Raw genomic sequence first — 12087 nt, forward strand, 5'->3', positions numbered from 1 at the left:
ATAATACGTCCGATAAGTGTGTGACAGGGCGTTACGTTATTCCGACATTATTACGATATTGTGTTCCGATCTATCTCAATATTGATCAAGTTGTTTGACCGTAATGTACATACCTTATAAATATTAAGCCGAAACTATCAAAAAGTCGGATATATCCCATATTATACAAATCTTGTAATTGAGGGACGGTGGTTAATGTATCTTTGTAATTTGTGTCCACTTTTTATCTTGCATTATTTTTTTAATCTTGCAGCTTCAGTGACCATGACTGCTGTACTATCCAAAGTCAGTTTTGTGTCAATAAATAAATAAAAATAAATACTGTTTTGTATGCATGTAAATGACCTACCCAGATACGAAATTATGTAAATGTACCAATGATTTAGGCTTACTCTAAGACATTCAAATCAATTCATACTCGCCCTGACTATGGGGATAAAAATAGATGTTTACCTCCAGGCTCCGACTAGTCTTTAAGAATATATCCGATGTGTTTTAATTTGGTGTTACATATGTCATATCAGTTTAAATCTTGCAAAATGTCAAAATGATTTGTTTTAGTACTAAACGTAGCATTTTAAATTGCCTGTGTTTCATTGTCAAATACGTTAAATGTTGGTGACCACGTGCAGTACTAATTTTCAATTCGGTTCAACTGCCTTGAGATTTCGAAAGAATGGCAACGTACATGGAGACCTATAAAATAAAATAAAATAAAATAAAATAAAATAAAATAAATAAATAAATAAATAAATAAATAAATAAATAAATAAATAAATAAATAAATAAATAAATAAATAAATAAATAAATAAATAAATAAATAAATAAATAAATAAATAAATAAATAAATAAATAAATAAATAAATTATGATTATGTACAATTTCATTGTGATGTAATTTGTCTCCACTTGTCTTTCTGGAGTGGAATACATAATATATATCATTAATATTATTATTTAATATCCCAAGTAATACATACACATCCCAAGTAATACATACATATCCAAGTAATACATACACATCACATGTAATACATACACATCCCAAGTAATACATACACATCACAAGTAATACATACACATCACAAGTAATACATACACATCACATGTAATACATACACATCCCAAGTAATACATACACATCCAAGTAATACATACACATCACAAGTAATACATACACATCCCAAGTATCACATACACATCCCAAGTAATACATACACATCTAAGTAAGACATACATATCCAAGTAATACATACACATCCCAAGTAATACATACATATCCAAGTAATACATACACATCCAAGTAATACATACACATCACAAGTAATACATACACATCCCAAGTAATACATATATATCCCAAGTAATACATATACATCCCAAGTAATACATATACATCCCAAGTAATACATACACATCTCAAGTAATACATACACATCTCAAGTAATACATACACATCCCAAGTAATACATACACATCCCAAGTAATACATACACATCACATGTAATACATACACATCACATGTAATAAATACACATCCCAAGTAATACATACACATCACAAGTAATACATACACATCCCAAGTAATACATACACATCCAAGTAATACATACACATCACAAGTAATACATACACATCCCAGGTGATACATACACATCCAAGTAATACATACACATCACAAGTAATACATACACATCACATGTAATACATACACATCCCAAGTAATACATATACATCCCAAGTAATACATACACATCCCAAGTAATACATACACATCACATGTAATACATACACATCCCAAGTAATACATACACATCCCAGGTGATACATACACATCCAAGTAATACATACACATCACAAGTAATACATACACATCACAAGTAATACATACACATCCAAGTAATACATACACATCACAAGTAATACATACACATCCCAAGTAATACATACACATCCAAGTAATACATACACATCCCAAGTAATACATACACATCCAAGTAATACATGCACATCCCAAGTAATACATACACATCCCAGGTGATACATACACATCACAAGTAATACACACACATCCCAAGTAATACATACACATCCCAAGTAATACATACATATCCAAGTAATACATACACATCCAAGTAATACATACACATTCCAAGTAATACATATACATCCCAAGTAATACATACACATCCCAAGTAATACATACACATCTCAAGTAATACATACACATCCCAAGTAATACATACACATCACAAGTAATACATACACATCACAAGTAATACATACACATCCCAAGTAATACATACACATCCAAGTAATACATACACATCCCAAGTAATACATACAAATCACAAGTAATACATACACATCCAAGTAATACATACACATCACAAGTAATACATACACATCACAAGTAATACATACACATCCAAGTAATACATACACATCACAAGTAATACATACACATCCAAGTAATACATACACATCCCAAGTAATACATACACATCCAAGTAATACATGCACATCCCAAGTAATACATACACATCCCAGGTGATACATACACATCACAAGTAATACACACACATCCCAAGTAATACATACACATCCCAAGTAATACATACATATCCAAGTAATACATACACATCCAAGTAATACATACACATCCCAAGTAATACATACACATCCCAGGTGATACATACACATCCCAAGTAATACACACACATCCCAAGTAATACATACACATCCCAAGTAATACATACACATCACAAGTAATACATACACATCCCAAGTAATACATACACATCACAAGTAATACATACACATCACAAGTAATACATACACATCCCAAGTAATACATACACATCACAAGTAATACATACACATCACAAGTAATACATACACATCCAAGTAATACATACACATCCCTAGTAATACATACACATCCCAAGTAATACATACACAAGTAATACATACACATCACAAGTAATACATACACATCCCAAGTAATACATACACATCCAAGTAATACATACACATCCAAGTAATACATACACATCCCAAGTAATACATACACATCACAAGTAATACATACACATCCAAGTAATACATACACATCACAAGTAATACATACACATCACAAGTAATACATACACATCCAAGTAATACATACACATCACAAGTAATACATACACATCCAAGTAATACATACACATCCCAAGTAATACATACACATCCAAGTAATACATGCACATCCCAAGTAATACATACACATCCCAGGTGATACATACACATCACAAGTAATACACACACATCCCAAGTAATACATACACATCCCAAGTAATACATACATATCCAAGTAATACATACACATCCAAGTAATACATACACATCCCAAGTAATACATACACATCCCAGGTGATACATACACATCCCAAGTAATACACACACATCCCAAGTAATACATACACATCCCAAGTAATACATACACATCACAAGTAATACATACACATCCCAAGTAATACATACACATCCAAGTAATACATACACATCACAAGTAATACATACACATCACAAGTAATACATACACATCCCAAGTAATACATACACATCACAAGTAATACATACACATCACAAGTAATACATACACATTCCAAGTAATACATATACATCCCAAGTAATACATACACATCCCAAGTAATACATACACATCTCAAGTAATACATACACATCCCAAGTAATACATACACATCACAAGTAATACATACACATCACAAGTAATACATACACATCCCAAGTAATACATACACATCCAAGTAATACATACACATCCCAAGTAATACATACAAATCACAAGTAATACATACACATCCAAGTAATACATACACATCACAAGTAATACATACACATCACAAGTAATACATACACATCCAAGTAATACATACACATCACAAGTAATACATACACATCCAAGTAATACATACACATCCCAAGTAATACATACACATCCAAGTAATACATGCACATCCCAAGTAATACATACACATCCCAGGTGATACATACACATCACAAGTAATACACACACATCCCAAGTAATACATACACATCCCAAGTAATACATACATATCCAAGTAATACATACACATCCAAGTAATACATACACATCCCAAGTAATACATACACATCCCAGGTGATACATACACATCCCAAGTAATACACACACATCCCAAGTAATACATACACATCCCAAGTAATACATACACATCACAAGTAATACATACACATCCCAAGTAATACATACACATCACAAGTAATACATACACATCACAAGTAATACATACACATCCCAAGTAATACATACACATCACAAGTAATACATACACATCACAAGTAATACATACACATCCAAGTAATACATACACATCCCTAGTAATACATACACATCCCAAGTAATACATACACAAGTAATACATACACATCACAAGTAATACATACACATCCCAAGTAATACATACACATCCAAGTAATACATACACATCCAAGTAATACATACACATCCCAAGTAATACATACACATCACAAGTAATACATACACATCCAAGTAATACATACACATCACAAGTAATACATACACATCACAAGTAATACATACACATCCAAGTAATACATACACATCCAAGTAATACATACACATCCCAAGTAATACATACACATCCAAGTAATACATGCACATCCCAAGTAATACATACACATCCCAGGTGATACATACACATCACAAGTAATACACACACATCCCAAGTAATACATACACATCCAAGTAATACATACACATCACAAGTAATACATACACATCCAAGTAATACATACACATCCCAAGTAATACATACACATCCAAGTAATACATGCACATCCCAAGTAATACATACACATCCCAGGTGATACATACACATCACAAGTAATACACACACATCCCAAGTAATACATACACATCCCAAGTAATACATACATATCCAAGTAATACATACACATCCAAGTAATACATACACATCCCAAGTAATACATACACATCCCAGGTGATACATACACATCCCAAGTAATACACACACATCCCAAGTAATACATACACATCCCAAGTAATACATACACATCACAAGTAATACATACACATCCCAAGTAATACATACACATCACAAGTAATACATACACATCACAAGTAATACATACACATCCAAGTAATACATACACATCACAAGTAATACATACACATCCAAGTAATACATACACATCCCAAGTAATACATACACATCCAAGTAATACATGCACATCCCAAGTAATACATACACAAGTAATACATACACATCACAAGTAATACATACACATCCCAAGTAATACATACACATCCAAGTAATACATACACATCCAAGTAATACATACACATCCCAAGTAATACATACACATCACAAGTAATACATACACATCCAAGTAATACATACACATCACAAGTAATACATACACATCACAAGTAATACATACACATCCAAGTAATACATACACATCCAAGTAATACATACACATCCCAAGTAATACATACACATCCAAGTAATACATGCACATCCCAAGTAATACATACACATCCCAGGTGATACATACACATCACAAGTAATACACACACATCCCAAGTAATACATACACATCCAAGTAATACATACACATCACAAGTAATACATACACATCCAAGTAATACATACACATCCCAAGTAATACATACACATCCAAGTAATACATGCACATCCCAAGTAATACATACACATCACAAGTAATACATACACATCCAAGTAATACATACACATCACAAGTAATACATACACATCCAAGTAATACATACACATCACAAGTAATACATACACATCCAAGTAATACATACTCATCCCAAGTAATACATACACATCCAAGTAATACATGCACATCCCAAGTAATACATACACATCCCAGGTGATACATACACATCACAAGTAATACACACACATCCCAAGTAATACATACACATCCCAAGTAATACATACATATCCAAGTAATACATACACATCCAAGTAATACATACACATCCCAAGTAATACATACACATCCCAGGTGATACATACACATCCCAAGTAATACACACACATCCCAAGTAATACATACACATCCCAAGTAATACATACACATCACAAGTAATACATACACATCCCAAGTAATACATACACATCCAAGTAATACATACACATCACAAGTAATACATACACATCACAAGTAATACATACACATCACAAGTAATACATACACATCACAAGTAATACATACACATCCAAGTAATACATACACATCCCAAGTAATACATACACATCCCAAGTAATACATACACAAGTAATACATACACATCACAAGTAATACATACACATCACAAGTAATACATACACATACAAGTAATACATACACATCACAAGTAATACATACACATACAAGTAATACATACACATCACAAGTAATACATACACATCACAAGTAATACATACACATCACAAGTAATACATACACATCGCAAGTAATACATATGCATCCCAAGTAATACATACACATCCCAAGTAATACTTACACATCACAAGTAATACATATACATCACAAGTAATACATATACATCCCAAGTAATACTTACACATCGCAAGTAATACTTACACATCACAAGTAATACATGCACATCAAAAGGTTGGTGTTGTTAATTACATTTTACTCTCAAGTTGAATAACCAATCTGTTTAAAATTGTATTTCTTGTGGCGTGTATTTTTTATTTCATATATCGTATTATGCTTTTACTATGTATTTTTAATAGTTTGCTATTTGTTGTTCATTAATCGTAATTAGTTTTATTTGGGGTTTTAGTGAATACCAAATTAAAAAACAAAAACAAAATATGCGTCAATAAAAAATAAACTAAAAAGAAATATATGAAAACAAAATCCCAGTCTTATTTTATTGACGTTAATATTGGAAGCCCTGGACGTCAGCTACAGATATATAACAAATAATAATACACGTTTCCTAGCAACATATTGTATGTGTTTATTGTTATCATAATAATCGTTTACTACGCATAATGATTTGCGATCCGAATTGTTTATTAAACAATAAGACTAAGAACTAAAAGACTCAAACCTCACTAAAATGTAATGAACGAAACCAAATAATCGATATGAATACGACGAATGTTTTCACGTGAACTAATCAATGATGCGGTTCTACATTTATAGATGCTCCCGTTTCCTAGTAACCGCAAACTGCTTAAGAAGTTATACCACCAGAGGGCGGTGCATAATTATTAGCGCAATCTCTATAGAAACTCAACTCATAGAATATGTAAATATTAACATAAATTATGAAAATAACCTGCTGGAATTGTCTTTGACGTAAGATAGGCATTTTGACAAACCAGCACGTTTGCGCAGTGTCAAGGATGCGCGGTAAGCTGCGCAGTCAAATGGTAATGCGAAGGATTACATTGTGATGGTGGGGATACAACGTGCTATTACTACGATCTCACGGTAAATAGTGGGTGATTAGGCGAGATACGAACCACTTTGTCACGGCGGAGATTCAGTTGCTAAGCCACGGGGAAACAACTGGAGGTCGACAACAGCGCCGCGGTGAGCCGATTCCCGTTACAGGTCAAATATGGCTAAGTTTGGACACACTGCTATGGCGACAGTATATGTACAATAGATGTGGCTTATATTTACGTTATTCTTTGAAGGTATAAAATAAACATACTTGTGTTACTGACATTACTGCAGTTCTTTTATGTAGTTGATGTGTTTATATAGTGCCTATATACGCAACGAGACTGAACTACCATCTCCGTCCGCTGCAGTGTCGTAATTTATCATCTGTCGTGAAGAAAATTGACTTGCGTGCGAGCGATGGGGAGCAGCTGTTCTTCTGCCCAAGCTGTCAACGGTTCCAATACAAAACCGTAAGTAAAGTTTAACACACAACACATTTTCTCACCATTTAAATAACACTGCGATAACGGTGGTGCTATAATAAACAGTCGACGATGGTCAAAGATGCGTCTCCTGCTGACCTGACCTGACCTGACCTGCGCTGTACCTATTCATTGAACTTATTAATTCATATCAAACACTACTACAATCTCGCGTTCTACGTAATTATATTATCATATTGTATCTGGTGTCACTAAGTGTTATTATGTACATTGTTAACAGAACAGTAACGTTTTTGATATGATTGCTCACTTTCTGAGTTATAGAAATACACACAGCAGTTCATTCATTCATACAGAACACTTATAAAAACTAACTTTGTGTACGGAAAACACTTAACAATAACAAATCCACATTATGGATCAGCAGAGACCAAATTTTTACGAATTGAAATGGGGAGATATGTAAATATAGATATAAAAGATATGTCTTGTGTGTAATCTTCTAGATATAGAAGAGGAGGACATTTCTTATTAAAATATGAACTACTGGTATATATTTTGAAGAAAGAAGTAACCATATCAAAATTCCATGCTAAAACCATCTGATGAGGAGGTTGTGATTAACCAAACTGATGATAAAATAATCATTTGACCAGCTAGATATATTGGCTTAAATTGTGAAAACAACCAAATGTTTTGTTTTGTATAATTTTTGTGTAAATATACTCTCAGTGCTCAAAGCTGTCATAAATTACACTATTCAAACTGAAATGGGAGGGTTTTGTTGTCCATTGAATAACATTGGAAAGTTTTCAAGTGATGTCATTGAGTACTGTGCTCATTGATTGACTGCTTGCATTCAACTGCCATTGGAATTTATAAATATTTATGAATATGAATGGAACGCGTTTGTTTTACTGATAGCATATTTTTCCTATTAATTTTAATACCAGTATATATATATAATTTATTTATTTATTAACATTTCAACTGAAATTTTTGAATTCTTGAAACCTTTAACTTAGTGGCCTAACCAGGATATGATTACAATGATATTACTTCTATTACAAAGTGAGTAATAAGAATGTTGGGTCACCTGGGTCAACTAAACAAATGTGTATGTACGTACTGCTGGTGTTCGTTTAATTTACCTATAGCTTGTCTTATAGAAGACATTTTTATTCTCATATTTTATCAATACTCATTATAAAGGCACTGAGAGAATGTTTGGGCAATTATGATTTATTTTCTCTGTCTTGAAAGAAAATACTGTTATATATATATATATGAAATAGAATAGACTAAATTTTGGTTGGTGTGATTTACTGGTTATAGACACAATCTGGGTCACAAAATCTTTGTGGGACCTAATCTCATTGGAATAAACCAATGTGTTTTGATAAGCTATTTTTGTGATGACACATTGCAATAAAATAAATAACATAAGGATTGTTAATGTAGAGATCTAGATTGGTGACTAAATTGTCAACTATTTCAAAATTTATTTACCAGTAATAATACAAATAATAAAATTGTATTAAAATGGCTGAAAATCTCAAAAAAGGGAATTAAAAAACCACTGCGCATATAACATGTTTACAATGAGTAGCCTTGAGTGTCAAAAACAAAAAGTTATTTTAGCAACTAATGAAAAATTAGTTAAACTTTTGGTTTACTAGATATTTTGTTATTAAACACAAGTTATTGTTATTTAAGATTGGTCTGTAAAATAATAAATATCATAATCTCATGTTTTTTACTTCTGTTTTCTATTAAAACTGACATCACTTCACTTTGCTTCTATTCAATTGTCAGATATGGTTTACACTTTTAGGATATTAATTTCGTTCAAAAATAAAAGACAAAATTCAAAACAGCTACAATAGGAATTACTTTGCCTTTAATGGTCTCACCTTTAAAGGCGAACACCCTGGGGACTGCACCAGGGAATCATGGGAAATCATTGTTTGTGTTTTTACACTGTTAAACTGTTGGTTGTTTTCAGTTATATTTTTATTTTGTGAGCAAGGCTGCAGTAATCTGATCCTTTGAGTACTATTAACCATGCAGTGCAATGGTGGAAAGCTGTCTCCTATATATGCATAACGTTGCTATTTACTTGACAAACAGTTTCCAACTTATAGTGTTCAGGAATGCGCTCTCCCAGCATTTGTACAAATATGCAAATTTATTATAATACTTGAAAAGCAGTGGGTTTAAAATTACAGATTTTTATTTCACCATTATAAAAGAAATATCCTTATTGTTGGAGAAAATGCTGAAAATTGCTCATTGTAAAATATGCTTTAAGCCTGAACATTTTAACGTTGACCAGACTATATTACCGGTATTTGACAGTTTTTCTGATTACAGCATTGATGGCTAAAATAACATCCTTCCTACATTGGTTTGAGGAATGCAAGATAATTGTCACATTAAGTGTCCAGACTATGTTATGAGGCTACCACAGGAATACCATGAAGATGATGTCTGTGTATATACTTTGCTATATTTTTGTACTAACCTTACTATTATAGTAGTGTCAAATTGGCATTGGAATTGAATGAAGACAACAATATAAACAATATATAGAAACAGATTAAAATAAGCTATATCAGGAAGTTTCGACTAGTATCTATCAATAACCCAGTGTGACGAGCTTTCAGTTACACTGGGTTTGGTTTATACAGGGTTTGGTTTACACTGGGTTTGGTTTACACTGGGTTTGGTTTACACTGGGTTTGGTCTACACTGGGTTTGGTCTACACTGGGTTTGGTCTACACTGGGTTTGGTCTACACTGGGTTTGGTTCATACAGAGTTTGATCTACACTGGGTTTGGTTTACACTGGGTTTGGTTTACACAGGGTTTAGTGTACAAAGTGTTTCGTTTACACTGCGTTTGGTTTACACAGGGTTTGGTGTACAAAGGGTTTGGTTTACACTGGGTTTGGTTTACACAGGGTTTGGTTCACACAGGGTTTGGTTTACACAGGGTTTGGTTTACACTGGGTTTGGTTTACACTGGGATTGGTTTACACAGGGTTTGGTATACACTGGGTTTGGTTTACACTGGGTTTAGTTCACACAGGATTTGGTTTACACATGGTTTGGTATACACTGGGTTTGGTTTACACATGGTTTGGTATACACTGGGTTTGGTTTACACAGGGTTTGGTTTACACTGGGTTTGGTCTACACTGGGTTTGGTTTACACAGGGTTTGATCTACACTGGGTTTGGTTTACACTGGGATCGGTTTACACTGGGTTTGGTTTACACAGGGTTTAGTGTACAAAGGGTTTGGTTTACACTGCGTTTGGTTTACACAGGGTTTGGTGTACAAAGGGTTTGGTTTACACTGGGTTTGGTTTACACAGGGTTTGGTTCACACAGGGTTTGGTTTACACAGGGTTTGGTTTACACTGGGTTTGGTTTACACATGGTTTGGTTTACACTGGGTTTGGTATACACTGGGTTTGGTTTACACTGGGTTTGGTTTACACTGGGTTTAGTTCACACAGGGTTTGGTTTACACATGGTTTGGTATACACTTGGTTTGTTTTACACATGGTTTGGTATACACTGGGTTTGGTTTACACAGGGTTTGATATACATTGGGTTGGGTTTACACAGGGTTTGGTATACACTGGGTTTGGTTTACACAGGGTTTGGTATACACTGGGTTTGGTTTACACATGGTTTGGTATACACTGGGTTTGGTTTACACATGGTTTGGTATACACTTGGTTTGTTTTACACATGGTTTGGTGTACACTTGGTTTGTTTTACACATGGTTTGGTATACACTGGGTTTGGTATACACTGGGTTTGGTATACACTGGGTTTGGTTTACACTGGGATTGGTTCACACAGGGTTTGGTTTATACAGGGTTTGGTAGACACTGGGTTTGGTTTACACTGGGTTTAGTTCACACAGGGTTTGGTTTACACATAGTTTGGTATACACTGGGTTTGGTTTACACTGGGTTTGGTTTACACAGGGTTTGGTGTACAAATGGTTTTGGTCTACACTGGGTTTGGTTTACACATGGTTTGGTATACACTGAGTTTGGTTTATACAGGGTTTGGTTTATACAGGGTTTGGTTTACATT

The 12087-nt window shown here is 33.5% G+C and overlaps 1 long non-coding RNA gene across 1 annotated transcript; it reads left to right on the forward strand.

The window, feature by feature from the left end:
• The first annotated feature begins 7482 nt into the window (after positions 1 to 7482).
• Positions 7483 to 8744, forward strand: LOC146741466 (uncharacterized). Its single transcript, XR_014929761.1, has 2 exons — positions 7483 to 8000; positions 8480 to 8744. It is a non-coding gene; the product is annotated as an uncharacterized LOC146741466 (long non-coding RNA).
• The last annotated feature ends 3343 nt before the right edge of the window (positions 8745 to 12087 follow it).

Source organism: Saccoglossus kowalevskii, chromosome 6, assembly GCF_978046115.1.
Source record: "Saccoglossus kowalevskii chromosome 6, keSacKowa6.1, whole genome shotgun sequence".
Lineage (NCBI taxonomy): Eukaryota > Metazoa > Hemichordata > Enteropneusta > Harrimaniidae > Saccoglossus > Saccoglossus kowalevskii.